The 17,885-nt window shown below is 36.8% G+C and overlaps 1 protein-coding gene and 1 pseudogene across 7 annotated transcripts in view; one reads left to right on the top strand and one right to left on the bottom strand.

Moving 5' to 3' along the window:
* GRM7 (glutamate metabotropic receptor 7) overlaps positions 1-17,885 on the bottom strand; it is an 828,976-nt gene that overhangs the window by 481,084 nt on the left and 330,007 nt on the right. The window lies entirely within an intron of this gene.
* LOC121496208 lies at positions 4,736-5,513 on the top strand (annotated as a pseudogene).

Raw genomic sequence — 17,885 nt, 5'->3', positions numbered from 1 at the left:
ATTTATTTATTTATTTAGTCACTTATTTATATCAGTGTGGACTCATGGATATTTATTTTATACTTTAGGGTATAATCTGATAACACATTATTTTGTTGATCAAAAAATTTTTTTAGCTTTGGCTATTGAGAACTCTTTCAGTTGGTATTTATGTACCTTTGAGTTATTTTCATCATCATGGCTTTCTTTTTTCTTTGAGTACTTCTTTATTTTCTAGAGCTATAAGATGTTCCAGGCTCATTTTGCATATTTCTTCTCGCAATCATAAAAGCAACCATTTCTCTAAGAAGCCCTGGTTCCATTTACTAGGAACGGGAACAGAAAACCTAGGTGCCAAGTGTACTTGTTGTATATTTGTATACACTAATCCATGTAAATACAAATATCTATCAATATTTCTATATCTAACCATGCATACCTATAGCAAACTAAACATGAACTCATACTGATGCCTCCATCTCTAATCCATAACCACAGAAATCAATATAACCCCTTCCTATTATTTACTGTAATCTATCCCATCGGTTAAGACAATGTCTTTTTTTTTTTTTAAGACAATGTCTTTTAAAGACACATATCCAACACTTTCAATTATGCAGACCAACTCATACATCTATATTTGTATTTATACATGACACATATACAATGTGACATGTATAAATACACTCACTCTAGCACAGTTTGTAAGTCAAGATATGAAAATAACTAAACCATAAATAGGTAATCAATTAAATAAACTTATTCCACCTGTAGATTTTATATAAGTGCTATACTGTCTGATTGGAAAAGTTCCCCAAGTGATAGGTTTCAATAAATTAATGAACAAATGGATGAGCAAATAAAAGATGAATAACAGAAATTGAAGAAAAAATCATTAGACATTATCTGAAAAACCTATATATAGAGAGGCCTTTTTAACTAAAGAAGGAAATTCAAGAGCTAGGGAAAAAAAATACAGTTTCTCCTCAATCTGTATGTAATAATTGACCTCAGGAGGATTAAACACTTTTCAGTGGGAAAAGAAAACCTATTGTGACCATATATGTTTGTTTAATGATCAAAATACAACCTAATTCATAGCACTAATGCCAAAAATACCATGTAATCAATAGCATAAACATCATTAATTTACTTTAATGGCAAAAATTGCAAGTACAATATCAATAGACAAAAGGTACTTTGAAAAACAATTTTGTAGTTAGTAATGTACATGACAAATCAATAGCAATAATATTCAAAAAAAAGCTTAAGATTGACATGAAAACACAACACAAAAGAAATGTAGATACAGAGTATAAATAGGCGATTAGCAGAAGAGCAAATTCAAATGGTCGAACATATCTGAAAAGATTCTCTACCTTCCCAAGTAATCAGGAAAACGCATTAAAAATTACATGTCCCTGGGTGCCAATGAATGGATAGAAACTGAAATACTGATATTTTTTCTCTTAAACTTGTACATATTGTTTGATCCTCCCCCACAACAAATATGCGTTATTTACATAATCAGACAAGCAAAAGTATTTTTATTAAAAAAAAAAAACAGAAATAGGAATACCATGTAGGAATAGGCAATTCAAAGAAAAAATGCAAATTGAAAATAAACAATGAGACATTTTTAATTTTACTAGAAATCAAAGTATTATTAATTAAGGCAGTATCTTGCATCACCTAAGGAATTTTCAGTGATAAAAATATTGATAATCCTGTACTATTTAGATTTGAACTCAATAAGAGCTTTCTGCAGGAATCTGAAAATATCTATCAAATATTTCAACATACACATACTTTTTTTTTATTTTTTTAAAGAATTTATTTATTTATTTGAGAGAGAGGGGGATAGCATGAGTGAGGAGGGGGTAGGTGGCAGAGGGAGAAGCTAACTCCCTGCTGGGTAGGGAGTTCCACATGGGTTTGGTCCCAGGACCCTAAGATCAGGACCAGAGCCAAAGGCAGATGCTTAAATGTCTGAGCCACCCAGGCACCCCACATACATACTTTTTAATCAACAACTGAACTGCTAGTAATTCAGGCTAAGGAAATAATCTGGGATTTCTGGAGGTTTAGCTGTAAAACTGCTACAATGTTAGTCACACCCCCATTGTTACATGCTCACAGCTGTTGTTCATATCCCTATGTATATATGAACAATGATTATTTCTGTGTTTAGGAATTTTTAAATAGTTAAAATACTACATATAATCTTTGCTACAAAATATTTGTATCTTATAGATAATTTCTTGTAGAAATTTTAAGGGTTTCAAAACGTGCACATACTACTTTTTCAATTAGTGTATATGTGTGTGTAGATGAGAAAAACTCAAAAAACATGAACAAAGGACCATGGGTTATTGTTTTCCTCTAATTTTTCTTTATTATTATTGAAATGTCTTTTAAATGAAATAAAAAGTAAGACAGCCTTGGTAATTTGTAATATTTTTTCTTCAGATTTTAGGACTGGATAATCATTACCATTTAAAAAGTCTATAGTAAGAATCTGAACCAGAGTGGAAAAATCAATTGTAGGTAATAAAGCTGAAGAGGACAGCTAGGAAGCCACAGGGAAACAATAACAGCTCCACACTCTTCCAGTTGAGTGGGAATTAGGTCAGTCAGCACACACTTAAGTCGACCATTGGAGCAAAATTATAATTTACTTGAATCCCATCATCGGGGTCACTGGTGGCCCATTTGTAATTCACTTGTACTTCATCACATCCTTCCTCAATCTGGTCATCATAATCCCTCATTCCTCTCTCAAATTAGCTCCCTTCTGTTAAGAAAGATATCTTGTCATTTTGTTTATTTTTCCCCTTCTTTCAATTTCAGCAACAGTTAAGCAGATAAATGACCTCAGAGACACACCAGCTTGCCTAAAAAAAAGGAACCGCTTCCTCAAGATGCAAAAACCAATGATGTGATTACATAAATTACTAGAAATCTTTCCATTTGGCTGGTTACAGAGATGCCTGAATCACATATTAAAGACAGAGGTTTGCACTTACACGACTACCTGAAAATTGGTTGATACAGCAGAGTTTAATATTGGCATATTCAACACCCCCTATAAAGCTGTCAAGTTGGGTCACTTGTGTCTCAAATAAAAATAAGCCAGCAGAGAGGACAATACATACACACACACAATGAAACAAAACAAAATCCTAAACATTCTTCAGATGTGCCCTTTCAATCTGAGTAATAAAAATATTTGCTAGTAAATTTCTGCAGTAATAGAGAACAGAGTATTTCAAGTAATTTTTTTAGATTGATTGACTTGAGGGAGGCAAAGGGAGAAGGAGAGAAAGTCTTAAGCAGACTCCATGCTGAGAGACGCAGGGCTGGATCTCAGGACTCTGAAATCATAATCTGAGCTGAAATCAAGAGTTGGATTTTCAGGTATTTTTAGGGACTTCAAGGGCAGTGATATTAGTAATGTGCACATATAAGGATGTGGGCACAAAAGATTTGTTATTTTCCAATTGCAAATAAGCATCTAAAGCAATCTCAAATCCTTCTGTATTTTGTAGAACTGAGACAATCTCATCATTTCACAGGGTTGGCAAAGATAGTATTAAAATACCCTGTCATCAATTTTAGCATGTATTTTTATTATTCTAAGGGAATAGAAATTACAAAATACATTACAAATGCTACACTCAAAGCCTATCACAGACATTATATGTACCCAAATGCACACACACATAATTGTTTCCTATCAATTCATAATCAAGTATTGTTGTTGCTTATGATTACATTAACATAGGATAATAAAGCAAAGACATGTTTTCTATAGAAAATTCACACTTTTGCTTTCCTCAGCTTCCAAATTATAAAAGTATAGGCATATAGCCAGGTATGCTCTTTTGAAGTGAAAGGACTAGCAGAGAGAGGCAACTTCCCAAGGCATTTCTAAAACCTTTTGGAAATAAAAGAATCAGACCTGGGAAAACATTCACCTTATTATTTTAAAAAGATTAGAAAATTAAAAAAACATTTTTGTAGAGCTAGGGCTAATTGTCTTTTTAAATGGTGAATATTTGACAATTCATATTCCTGTCCTTTGACATGGCATATCTTTGCCAAGAGGGTTTTCAAAGAGAGACAATTGGGATGCCTGGGTGGCTCAGCGATTGAGCATCTGCCTTCGGCTCAGGGCCTGATCCCAGGATCTGGGATCAAGTTCCACATCAGGCTCCCTGTGAGGAACCTGCTTCTCCCTCTGCCTGTGTCTCCTCCGCCTCTCTCTGTGTTTCTAATGAATAAATAAATCTTTAAAGAAACAAAAAAACAAAGTGAAACAATTGGACGGGATTGCCATGGAGACACCAAGCATTCTCTTGGTGGGAAAGCTGAGTTTTGTCTAATTTTCCAAAAGCTGTGTTAAGGGTAGTGACTCAGAAAAAGGTATAATGTCTAGTTCTTTAAAACTTCATTCACAGAGACATTTGTCTAGCTTTTCAGGTTTATAAGACACATTTGCTTCTCAATCTCCAGGGCCTAAAATATCATCTGGGACAGACAGGGGCACAAGAAATATCTGCTGAATTAGGAATTTGAAAAATAATGTTTTTTTAATCCAATTATCAGGCAGTTACTAAAATTTATTTTCTTACTTTTCTGTAGGTGCATATTTATGACCTCCATATTTATTGTACTGCACCATAAATGACCTTAAAAATCTTGGTTTAAACAGTATCTGATGCACTTCCACCCTTTTGACTCCCAGAGCAGTGCCATGGTGGTCGGCAAGAACAAGCGCCTTACCAAAGGCAGCAAAAAAAGAGCCAAGAAGAAAGTGGTTGATCCATTTTCTAAGGAAGATTGTTATGATGTGAAAGCCCCAGCTATGTTCAATATAAGAAATATCGGAAAAACACTAGTCACAAGAACTCAAGGAACCAAAAATGCATCTGATGATCTCAAGGGTCACATTTTTGAAGTTAGCCTTGCTGATCTGTAGAATGATGAAGTTGTATTTAGAAAATTCAAGCTAATTACTGAGGATGTGCAGGGCAAAAACTGCCTAATTTCCATGGCATGGATCTTACTCATGACAAAATGTGCTCCATGGTCAAAAAATGACAGACCATGATTGAAGCTCATGTTGATGTAAAGATGACTGATGATTATTTGCTTCATCTATTTTGTGTTGGTTTTACTAAAAAATGCAATAATCAGATTCGGAAGACCTCTTATGTTCAGCACCAACAGGTCCGCCAAATCCAGAAAAAGATGATGGAAATCATGACCTGAGAGGCGGAGACAGATGACTTGAAAGAAGTGGTCAATAAATGGATTCCAGACAGCATTGGGAAAGATATAGAAAAAGCTTGTCAGTCTATTTGTCCACTCCATGATGTCTTCATTAGAAAAGTAAAAATGCTGAAGCAGCCCAAGTTTGAATTGGGAAAACTCATGGAACTTCATGGTGAAGGTAGTAGTTTTGGAAAAGCTACCGGGATGAGACGGGTGCTAAAGTTGAACAAGCTGATGGATATGAAGCACCAGTCTAAGAATCTGTTTAAAATTCAGACATTTAATGGTGACAAATAAAAAAATATCTTATTTGTGATGCTTAATTTCTTATCATTTTTTTTAAATAGCTAGGCTTGGTGAAGCAGATGTTCTGAACTGACAGTGTGAACTTTTCAGAACTGTTGTATGGATCTTATCCATTGCTCTTGGCTACTAAATAGCTGCAAAACAGTAGTGATCTATTTCAAGCTGTAGTGATCTGGATGGAAGTGTTATAAATGGTTAATAAAAGGAAATTTAAAAAAATAAACAGTATCTGATGCTTTTAATTGTAAGGTTTTGTCTCCAAGAATCATCACTGGGTACATCCTCCTCTTCTGACAATTAGCTCAGATGAACTTTATGGACATCTGAAATTAACTTTGAATGAGGTTTTTCAGGTGAATGTAACTTCTCCAAATAGTACTTTTTATATAAAATAAGGAATTGAGACATCACCCAGGAATGAGAAACCTAGTAAGGAATGAAATATAAAGCTCTTTGTCTATCTTTACTTGGGAGATATTTTTATGAGATCATCTTCATCCTATGTGATGGTTGCTGTTGTGAGCTGCTCAGATCCCCATTGGGAACAAGGCCTTCATTCCATCAGGTGCTGGGAGTGTTGGAAGGTGATGGCTTTCCTAGAATTGCCCTTGTCCAAAGTCATAGACCCTCCCCAGGGGGGTAGCCCATATTCAAAAACGTATTTATGTGCCTTCAGGCAGGACAACTCTAACTGGTCATCCCAGCCTAGAGTCCACTGTGGGATCATTTGAGGCCTTTATTGTGACTGCATGGAAATTCAATGCCTTCTTCTTTCCTCCTCATCCCTCTACTCCCTCACAGGTGTTCCCAAGAGTTCTCCCCAGTAAACCTGCTCACACATCTTTCACGACCTATATTCCAGATAACTCATCTTCAGATACCTTATTATTACAGTATGTACAGCATTTGCATAACTATGATCAACTCCCTTAACATTCCTGGGCTTCATTTTTAATCTATCTGCAACACTAAAATACTGAACCCAGTGAGTTTCAAGGGCCATCCTTCCTACCTGAAAAGTTATATGCTTCTACTATCCAGTGATACTACTATGAGATAAACAAGTGGTAAATTGTATAGATGTTGGGGGAAAAAGAAACGCATAATTATTATCAATGTTTTAGAGCAGAATGCAGATAATACTATTCAAAACAAATTTTCATATCAAAATGACACAACAATACTTTATTTTTTCTCCTCTGGGAAAGAACAGTCTAAGAATTTTGTTCCTGACTTGTTGAGTTGGTATCTAAAAGAGTCTTTGATGCCTTGAGCAGGGATTGATAGAACTAGCTAGTAAGTATCTTACTTGCAGTTCAATGGCAACATGGGGAAGTAAACATGCAAATGGAGCAGAATCTGGATGGTGAAACTCTGAGGCTTCCAAATAGTTTTGTACCAAGTTTTGTGATGTAATAAAAGTCATTGTTACTATAATGCTTCCAGCAGCCTCCTCAACCTGCACCTATGTCCTCCCAACCATCATTCCCTGGACATATGCTGCATGCCAGACATTATACTTAGTTCTACTTCACATGAACTATTCCTTGGCACATATATTATCTTCTCCTTTCTTGCTGGTGATAAAAATGGAGTCAGAGGTCAGAGAGGTGAAGCCACCAGCACAGGATTCCATGACTAGTCACTGCCTGAGCTAGGTTTTAAGTTGATTCTGTCACCAGAGCTTTTGTTCTTTCACTCTGGGTTGCAGTGTCCTAGAGGGAGAAGTCTCCAAGGCAAGGAAACACACCAAGAAACAAGTATGTATCAAAGACTTGTACAAAGACTGACTTAATGTGTGTCATGAAGGATCATAAACTGATTCACTTTACTTACAAATAGGTAATCAAACATGGTATGATTGGTGTAGCCCAAAAAGCCTCTTTCAGAAAGTTTGGATTGGTTATACAAGGAAGACTCTGTAAGATCTCCATCAGAGAGAAGGTATGTGTCTTTGCAGGAACACACAGGCATGCTTGAGGAATGGAAACTCAATACACAGTATCTTGTAAGTGGCTGCACCTAAAAGATATGTGATCAAAATCTGTTGAATTGTTAAAGGTATTGTTTACCAGCAATCTCTTGTTTTGAGGTCAGGACCAGGCACCAAATATTCACTCAAATATTATTAGCTGGAAGATGAAGGAATGAATGAAGAATAAAAAAATAAATAAACCTTAAGAATGTTCTTTTCTGGCTCTCACCCAGCTTTAGCCACATATGTCCTCTCCTATCTTTTAGGAGGAAATTATCTTTCTCAGAAATAACCTCCCCCATCCCTTCCTGCCCATTCATGAGATCAGGTTCTCCAGAGAGAATCTAAACATTTCCTTCCCAATGTTGATCAATGTTTGTAATTATATATTTGTGTGATTACTTCATTAATCTTTAATCATTAATGCTCCATATATGCTAGACTGATTCTCTTTCCCTCCTTTATTGTATCTCTGAAAATCAGCACAATGCTTGACACATAGATGACACTTAATACATATTTGTATAGGTGGATGGATGGATGAATGAGTGGATAGGTAGATATTTAGTAAATGAATAGGAAAGGAGAGAGAGACAGAAACTTAAAGGAAAGAGAAAGAGATAGGGGAATCACAGAAAACATGTAGATATTTGTTTTCCTACCATTTAATGGAAATGAAAAAGTAGGGGAAGATCTAAATCTCAGTGCAAAAAGACCCCCCAAAACAAAAACAAAGATCCAAGGGAATGACAGAAGCTGTAGAGAAGTTGGGGAAACTATGCTTCATTAAGGAATTCCATGGTTTGACATATGAACAAGATATTTTGACTAGAAATTGTATAGAATGTTGACTTCTGGTGAAGTCAAGACTGAGAAAGTAGTTTAGGAGGGGCTGTGCAGTCCTGTTAACAGCTGATCCTATTTAAGGAAGGTGTTGAGCCTGAGGGAATAACATAACATTTGTTAATTGGGAAAGAAGTGTCAGCCCAAAAAAAAAAAAAAAAAAGACAAGAAGAAGAAGCCAGCCAAAAAGTGGTCACAGAGCCAGCAGTAGGACTAAAAAATTCTAAGTCAGAGAAGTCAAGAGTGGGACCTGGGAAAGTTTTAATAAAAGCAACCACCATTGGTCACGTCAAATGTAGCAAAGGGTTCAGGGAAGAGAGCTGGCTCCCTTACAGTCCTCATTAATAATTTGTGCTATTAAATCCAACATAAACTCTGAAGTACAGATGAATTTCTGCTTATACTTGTCTTTGACAGGTATTCCTAGTTGACATGCACAATGAAGGTGTTTCCCATTTGGGATGCCATTTTTTTTTTTCTGGATGTACAGAAGGAATACTGGGAATTTATTGGCTCCTTTTATAGGTTTACATAAAATTAAATCCCCAAAATAGATCTCATCTGCTGATACTTAATAGACGATGGGTTTACCTCATCCTACCCAGCAAGAACTAGAGCAAGGCTTTGCCACTTAGATTTTCAAGGCTACAGAGCTCTCACTCAGGACCCTGAGATAACCATGACCCCAATCCAGTTTCTCTCAATGTCTGTTTCTCTTCCTACCTGAATCAGATCCCAGAGGTACTTAGCCTTATCTGTAAGGCATCTGATTTGGAAGTCCAAAAAGGAGCTTCTACAAATGTAACGAGCAACTGAGGAATTCTGGATGCATACCACAGTTTGCAAAACTACACTGGAGTTTATGCAGAATTCATCTTTGTGCATTTGTCTTTTAGAAAATGTGATCAAATTATACATATATTTTAAACAAAGGTACAATGCTTTAATCTAAGGTGAAGTAGAAATGTCTACTTTTTTTCTTACTTAGGATAAATACCATCATGTCAGAGTCTGACAACCTCACTAATAAACACAATAATAAAAACCTTGTGGCTTATTTTTTTTTTTATCTGTGCAGTTGCTTTTTCACTTGGGATTAAAACTAGTAGATATTACATCACATGATTTAGTACCACCAGGAAGCAGAAACTTCTCGATTTAATAATAAAGTGGTTCCCATTTCTAATATTGTGCAACCTCCTTATTTATTATTTATACAGTTATTCATCATACCAATCCCTCCTCCGGAAGTAACATCATTTTAAATTTTATAAGGCACAAACAGGACACTGTAATTCCTCAAAAACCTGCTACACAACATGTGCATAATTATCCCTACTGCTGTGTAATTTTGTGTTTTCACACTGTATACCTAGAGTGTGTGAGCAGAGGGCAGAGTGGTCATTGAAGTCTTTCATGATGAACACTGTCCTCAGTTTCTTTTTTTTTTATATATAGATTTTATTTACTCGTGAGAGACACAGAGAGAGAGGGAGGCAGAGACACAGACAAATGGAGAAGCAGGCTCCCAATGTGGGAGCCCAATATGGGACTTGATTCCAGGACTCCAGGATCACTCCCTGGGCCGAAGGCACACGCTCAACCGCTGAGCCACCCAGGCATCCCCCGTCTTCAGTTTCCACTTGGACACTGAGATATTCAGATATTTCCTTTATACAACCTTTCTTGAATATTACCTTTATTTTGGATACAGCCAAGATCTTAAATTAGAAGGAAACTTCCATTAAAATCCCATCTGTAGTGCTTCTAGCATTTCTGTTCTTGACTTGATTCTTAAAAACATTCCTTCCGTAACACCTGGTCCTATACTTCCACATCCCTGCACTCCTTAGAGCTTATCAGTTAAAAAAATAATAAGTCTCTACTTTCAGGATAACAAATCCTCCAAAGATACCCAAGCCTCATTCATATGCTGAATGGCATGCTAAGGTTTTATAAGGAAGTGGTGGGGGCGCTTCTTCACTTCTTCCGTGTATTTCTAATGGCTGTGAAGCCACTGCAGCTAATAGATGAGAACTGAATAAATCCTCCATTTGTTTAAGCTGATAATACTTCTGCTAGATCTGTACAGCAAAAGCTGTGTGTGAAGTTCCTTAGCAAGGATTCCTTGACTCAGCACCCAAGCCACTTCCAATTACCTTGAAGAATGTGGCAATAGTTGAATGCAAAGAGGTATTTTATGTGATCAGACTGTGAGCAGCTGATGAAGATTAGGCTCCTAAGTAGACCGAAAGGAAACACTTAATTATCATGCTTAAAGTATCCTCTCTGCAAGGATGATAATGAGTTAGTACGAGTTGTGCGTCCATCTGGCTTAAAAGTTTTACTGCCTGGGTCTTTTCACTTCCCTTCTTCACTCCTCTGCCCTTTGTTCCTGAGAGGTAAGATAGGAATCTCACCTGCTGAGTTCAAATCATTACTCCTCTACCCTCCTGTAAAAAATAAACAGAAAAATTATCCTTCCAGGCATATACTGGCTGGCTACACCTTCCTCTACTTTTACCATCTCACCTCCTGCCCCATAGTACAGGGCTGTCAGCTAAGCCCCACGTCATCTCTACACTCACTCAACACCTTGCTTCTGGGTGACTCTTTTCTTTCATCTTACCCTCTGGCTCCTGGATGATTTCTACAGGCCTTTGAACTCCATAGTCAACAAACAGTTCCTCAGGTCCCTTTGTTTTCCCTGTATATTCCACATTAGCTCTACCTGCCACAGGGCAGTCTCTACCTGGCTCTTGACACTTTTCTGAATTGTGCCATCTTTTAAAGCTTTAAATCAAATGCCTGGCCCTCTGGCAATGACCTCCTGTTCTTCTAACTCTCACACTCCCTCACTCAGAGCACTCTGTTTCTGGATGTTTCACCTCCCTATTTTCTCTCCCTCCACAGGGCCCCTCCTCTCATGTCCTTATTCCTTTATCTTGCCAACTTAGATCCTTCATTTATTCATTCAACTAATTCTTGATTTCCTGGTGTTTGCATTACTCATCCCTGAGAATATAGCAGTAAATAGCAAAGACAAGATACCTGACCTTGTGGAAGTTACATCCAACCATGCTCTTGCTGAACCCTGAATCACTTCATCTCTTATCTATCACATCCTCCTGGAAAATTCTGTCCAGGATCGTGTTAAATATTTATCGTCTTTGCTTTTACACCCAGATTCCTAGAGGCTGCTAACAAAGACAAATTGCAGAGCTGTAGGAAGTGATGCCACAAATTTGGTCAAGCAAAATGAAATGAAAACATGTTTTATAAATCAATGTATTAATAATCATCCTCATTCTGAATCCCCTATAGAGCCCAATACAGTCCTGTAATAATAAAACGATGACCACTAGTGTTTATTGTAGTGGGTGCTATGTAAAAAACAAACCTGGTTGACGAAGCTTCGTCCTGTCTCATGCCCTTTTGCACCTCCATCACCTGGCACCATGCCCAACACACAGAAGCTGCTAAGGTAGATCTGGCAAATAAATGAGTATCCCACAGATGAAAAAACTGAGGTTGAAAGCAGCTCAGTAACTTGCCCAAGGTCATACACTAGCAGGTACAAGCCAACAATGCCAATGTGAGAGCTGCAGCTCTGGACAGACACCCAGCAGTCCCAGACTATCACATTGAATGCATACTGTTTGTGTCAACTCATAATTTAGGAAGGCTAAACGCAGCAAGGGCTAGGGCCATGTCTACTTTGCTCTCTTCCAGTATCACTGACATTTGAAAAAAAATTAAAAAAAAAAAGAATGAGTGAATGAATGAATGTATCTTTAGAAAGAGAGATCAAATGGGGAGGGGGTGAAATGTTTATTTTCTCTGATTGTGAGGAGTAACTGTGGCTGAATATGCTGTTGTCAAAAGTACCACTGCCTTTCCAAAATGCTTTCTGGATTTCTCTCGCCACAGTTGGGTTTAAGGCAGCAGAACTAAATATAGAAGACCCAAGATCTCTAACTGACCTATTTAATGACGTTTCTCTTTGGTGCTTCATACATTTATTTAAAAAAGAAAAACAGAAATTTATTTTTTAGTAAATAAATCGTTTTCATGGTTATAATTGCAGAGGCATCTGAAAGATAAAATGTGCCATTTTCATCACATTTTTGAACAGATATAGCAGCCAGCATGATTTGCAAAAGATAGCAACATGTTCTGAAATGCATGCTAGGAGTATCTTAAAAATGTTAAGTATCTACTGTAATTCTACTGTTTCCTATTACAGATTTTAACATCTTACCAATTTAGTGTCCAAAGCCGAAGACAAGGAGAGGAGATCCTCAGCTTGAAAGAGAAACCTTCATTTAAAGAGACACTGCTATAAAGAATTCACTTCTACAGCTTGAGTGTTAGGTTATTTTATCAGTTTATACAGATTTCTGTCATGGCTGAGACTCTGTATGCAGAGGAGAGAGGGTGATGGGCAGGATATGAAAAGTGAGCCTGCAGATGGGGAGGAAAGAGCCATGAGAGAAGATGGCATTAAATGATATCTTCATATTCCAGAGCAGTAGTTGGCTAAGTGGACTACATTAGAATCACCAGATGTATAAGCCCTGTCCTAGACCAATTCAATCAGAATCTCCAGGAGTGGGACACAGGCATCAGCACAGTTTCAAACTCCCAAGGTAATTCCAAAGTCCAACCAAGCTTGAGAAACACTGTTCCAGTGTCTCTAGTGCAGACACAGCTGTTCAGAAGCGGAGGTCACAGCCACCCATCTGAACAAGGTCAACTGTATTCCTCCATCCTCTATGGGCTCCCCAGCAAGCCTTTTGTTCCTTTGTATTTTCTTCTATTGCTCTTTGAGGATACATTTAATTTCCCATGCTAGCTTTCTTTCTCCACGTTACCTTCTCTCCATCCAAACAGTCCATGTGCAAATTATTTTTAACCAAAACCCCTACTTCATTTTACATGTATACATCTTGTCCATATTTTTAACCCAAAACCTTCCTTGGCACTCCCTCACTTGAGCACTCTCAGCACCTGGGGATCAGATTCTATCACAAAGCCAGCTGTTTGGAAGCCATAGCATGCACTAGAGCACTTCGAATAATAAAAGAAGGCTGAAAAAAAAATAAATAAAAGAAGGCTGAAAAAAAAATAAATAAAAGAAGGCTGAAATGGCTTCAAATTTCCTTTACATCACCTTGTTCTTTAAACCAATTATAGTCACACTATCACAAGATGGGCCCCAAGAGCTACCAACACCTCTGAATATTCTCAGATGCTATCTCTCCTTTTGCTTTTCTTGCCAAGGTTTAGCAGATATATAGATAGACTCTCTTGTCTTGCACCTCAGAAACAACAGGGTTATTTTTGCTTTGTCCAAGATGATTCAATATAGCCATTATTAGTGCTGTTATACATCCTAGAGAATAAAGGAGGTTGGCTTTGTGAAGTCATGGCTCTTGCTTTATTAAATTTGAATTTTATTAAATATATAAGACTTGATTTCTTTTCCAGTAAAAATGTTTAACTGTGGGCAAAGAAAAAGCACATTTGCTATAATTTAGTTGTGCAATAAATTGGCTGGCTTAATTTAATGATCAATTATTAATGAATTAGTAACAGATAAATAAATTCCATAGATTATCCCTAAGCTTCCTTTTAGCTAAAAATGATAGCTTCTTCCACCACTGAACATTTAAGAGGAGCTGCTAACAAGTTGCAAAATTAGCAGATTTAAGTTTCATTACCTTTTGATTTCCCTATCTGCCTTCTAATGAGAGATCTAATGAGCAAAGAACTGGCCAGGAGGAGGCAGTGAAAAAGAGAGAAAGTAAAAGCAAAAGGACTAAGAAATATAGACCTAAGTGCATTTCCTTCCCTACTCACTATTTAAGAATCTCCTCTCTTTATTATAAGACTTCGTCATATGTCTGAGAACTAGAGTGCTAATACAATGTCACAACAAAGACAATCATGTCCAGTACACTGAGTACCTTGGGGAAATTCAAGAATGATTTAAAGACACAACACAATTCTATTCATTCCAATTTTATTTAGCCAGGGTGTTGAATAAATATCAAAGTTAAGGCTGTTCAAATGAATCTTTCTTCCATGTGGTAGAAATGAGCAGATGATCAACATACATTTATATTTTTAAAAATCATCTTTTTGGCCAGTTTATCAGCAGCATGTAAAAATTACTACTGTCAACTCCATAGTCATATCTTGCTTTTGCCTTCCCTACCTGCACATGATGGGTCACCGTACTCACATAACCTTAACCTGCCACTATTCTGAATGGTTTTGTTGTATTTCCAAATATTGAATCCATCTTCAAATAAAGACTTACTATCTCTGAGAATATTAAAGTCAATGAGTCTTGATATTGGAAAGTAATTCCAAAAGGAAACATGATGTAAGACTATTAAATAAAAATAGCTTGAAAATCTTGCTTTGTGTATGATTCTGGGTGGATTACTTGCCTCTGAACTAAGGACAGCCTTGAAAGGCAGACTTTCCATTTCCTGGTACACGAGGAATATGTGTTACTCAGTTGATGGAGCTATGGAGTTGAAGGGAATAACTTGAGATGCCTGGGTGTTTCAGCGGTTGAGCGGTTGAGCTTGCCTTCTGGCTCAGGCCTTGATCCCGAGGTCCTGGGATGGAGTCCCACATTGGGCTCCCCACAGGGAGCCTGCTTCTCCCTCTGCCTCTCTGTGTCACTCATGAATAAATAAATAAATCTTCAAAAAAACAATGAAGGGAACAATTTTATGGTCATACCTAAAGATCTTTCCAAATTATTAATTCAAAGTTATAAGAAAAGGGTATCACTAAATCTAACGTACATCCATAATGCAAGAGTCCCCAGATCTTCAGCTTTTTTGAAATTGTTATTGTTATTTTAAAAATGTGTTACTAAAAACCAAAACCAATTCACCCAATTCAGAAGAACATTGATGTTAATTTATAAAGGCATAACATGATGTTTGGAGAAAGCTGTCTTACACTGTTAAATAAATAAATAAATAAATAAATAAATAAATAAATAAATAAATAAATAAATGATAAATGACATATCTGGGAGTCTAAAACCCTAGTCCTCATAAGAATATGATTCAATTTAAATGTAAAAACATAGTCATTCTGCCACACTGCTAGCCTTTTTCCTTATTTATTTTTAGAGATAGTACTTCAATAAATCACCCAGAAAGCAAGATGATTATTAATTATTTACTTATTTGGAGCCAAACATTTTTAGTTTTCACTAAATTACTTATTTACAAATGAAAAACAGCTCAGAAATTCCCAACATATTGACCTAGAACATAAATTGCACATCTTTTTCCTCTTACAAAGCTATTTTTAATATGAGCAATTATTAATGTGTTCATTTCCAAATGGAGGGAAAAAACACTGCTCTACAATTAATGTAGTGTTTGGTCCAGTATTTTTCCATTTCTGTTAAAAAGCAACAGACTGCCCAGCACTCACAACAGAGAAGTGAGGCTATGACATTTGGTGCAGTCAAGAACACTTCTAACACTAGGACAAGACCCTCTTTCTATCTCTGTAGTGGTTCTTTGCACACCCTACCCATTTCCCAGTGTTTTCATGTGTGTGTTCACCCTTCACTATGAGGTAGCCCATGTGCTTCAGGGAGAGCTGATATAACCTCCAGGCCTGATTAGATTAAGTGGACCCTTTTTCTCTTTGTCACTGATGAACTCAATAATGCAGGGCTAAGTCAATCACTTTCATGAAATGTTCTTGACTAAAGGGATTCATTAAACAGTTGGCAGGTAACCCATTACTGGCCAGTAAAACATAATTAATTATTGATCAGGGCACTGAAAAAGAGATACCTTTGCTTTTAATAGAGAACCACTAGAAGAGATCATCTCTCCTTTTCTGAACTTCAAATAGTGGCATGAGGCTTAAAAATACCACAGCCATGCCCTCCTGTCTAAGGGTGAAACTGCCACAGCACAGAGTAGTGACTGATTCAGGGAACAGGGCAGGAGACCTGAGCAAACAAGCTCTGACTCCTGTCCCACATCTGAACTTTTTCCTTTAAGTGAATAATACAGATTACATATTTTGTTAATTTGAATTTTCTTCCTTCCTATTATATATGACCCAAAACCCCCTTTTTTTTTTTTTTTGGCCTGTCCAAGAATTTTTTTGCTAAAATTAATTGATTGATTGATTGATTCATTCATTCATTCATGAGACACACAGAGAAAGGCAGAAACATAGGCAGAGGGAGGAGCAGGCTCCCTGGGGGAGGCCCGACGTGGGACTCAATCCCAGGACTCCGGCATCAAGACCTGAGTCAAAGGTAGATGCTAATCACTGAGTCACCCAGGTGGCCACAAGAATGTTTTTTACAGGACTCTTCCTAATACACAAAGAGTGAAAAACAACCCAAATGTTCACAAATTGTAGAATGGGTAAACTGTAAAATTCAAATGATGGAATGCTGTATGGCAATGAAAGAGAACAAAGTATTGCAACATGAAACAATGGGTATAAATCTCACAGACCTTGATTTAAAGAGGCCAAATACAATGGAGTCCGTTTCCTATAATTACATTTATATTAAGTTCAAAAACAGACAAACTCATCCATGTTTGTAGAAGTCTGCAGAATAGTGGTTCCCTATAACCAAAAACACTTTGACAGATTCTTCAGTCATAATCATAATACTTCCTCAAGTATTATATCCTAGCTTCCTCCACACATTAACAGGCCTGTCAACTCACAACTACCTATTTCTGTTCTTCTAACAGCTTAAATTCATTTTTTCCAGCAAGTGTTTCCTGCTTTATCTGAAATCAATCTAATTTCAAATATCTAAATTTACTGGGGGTGGGAGGGCAGCACGGGGTATAGTTATGAACATAAATGAGTATTTTCTGTACATCTCAGGACAAAATATGCTTTTTAAAAAGATTTTATTTATTTATTTGAGACACAGAGAAAGAGAGAGGCAGAGACATAGGCAGAGGGAGAAGCAGGCTCCCTACAATGAACCTGATGTGGGACTTGCCCTGAGCCAAAGGCAGATGCTCAACCACTAAGCCACCCAGGTGTCCCAGGACAAAATATGTTTGTATACTACATCATGCCTAATATACTCAGAAGTTTCACAATTTAAAAAATAGTCTGGACTCAAAAACAACAACAACAACAACAACAACAAACAACAACAAAATACACCTTATGATAGAAGCCTCCAATAAGAATCAGTTTCTAAAATACCAGTGGCCTTCTAAACTACTGTAGCTCAATGTCTAGATTATGAAAATAGAGGTAAATGCAGATGCTTACATTACCAGAAAGGTTAAAAAAAAAAAAAGCAGTCTCTTAAACTGGAGATTTCAAACTCAGAAGGTCTGGGACGTATTTAAGATAGGCAAGTATATCTTTGACAGAGTTGAGAATCAGGAATGGTATTTTTAAAAGTAGTAAAAGAAAGTTTGTGAGACTCTTAACTCCAGGAAACAAACAAAAGGGTTGCAGAAGG

The sequence above is a fragment of the Vulpes lagopus genome, chromosome 7 (assembly GCF_018345385.1).
Source record: "Vulpes lagopus strain Blue_001 chromosome 7, ASM1834538v1, whole genome shotgun sequence".
Classification (NCBI taxonomy): domain Eukaryota; kingdom Metazoa; phylum Chordata; class Mammalia; order Carnivora; family Canidae; genus Vulpes; species Vulpes lagopus.
The sequence above is the reverse complement of the archived record's forward strand: the minus strand, read 5'-3'. Positions and strand labels throughout refer to the sequence as shown.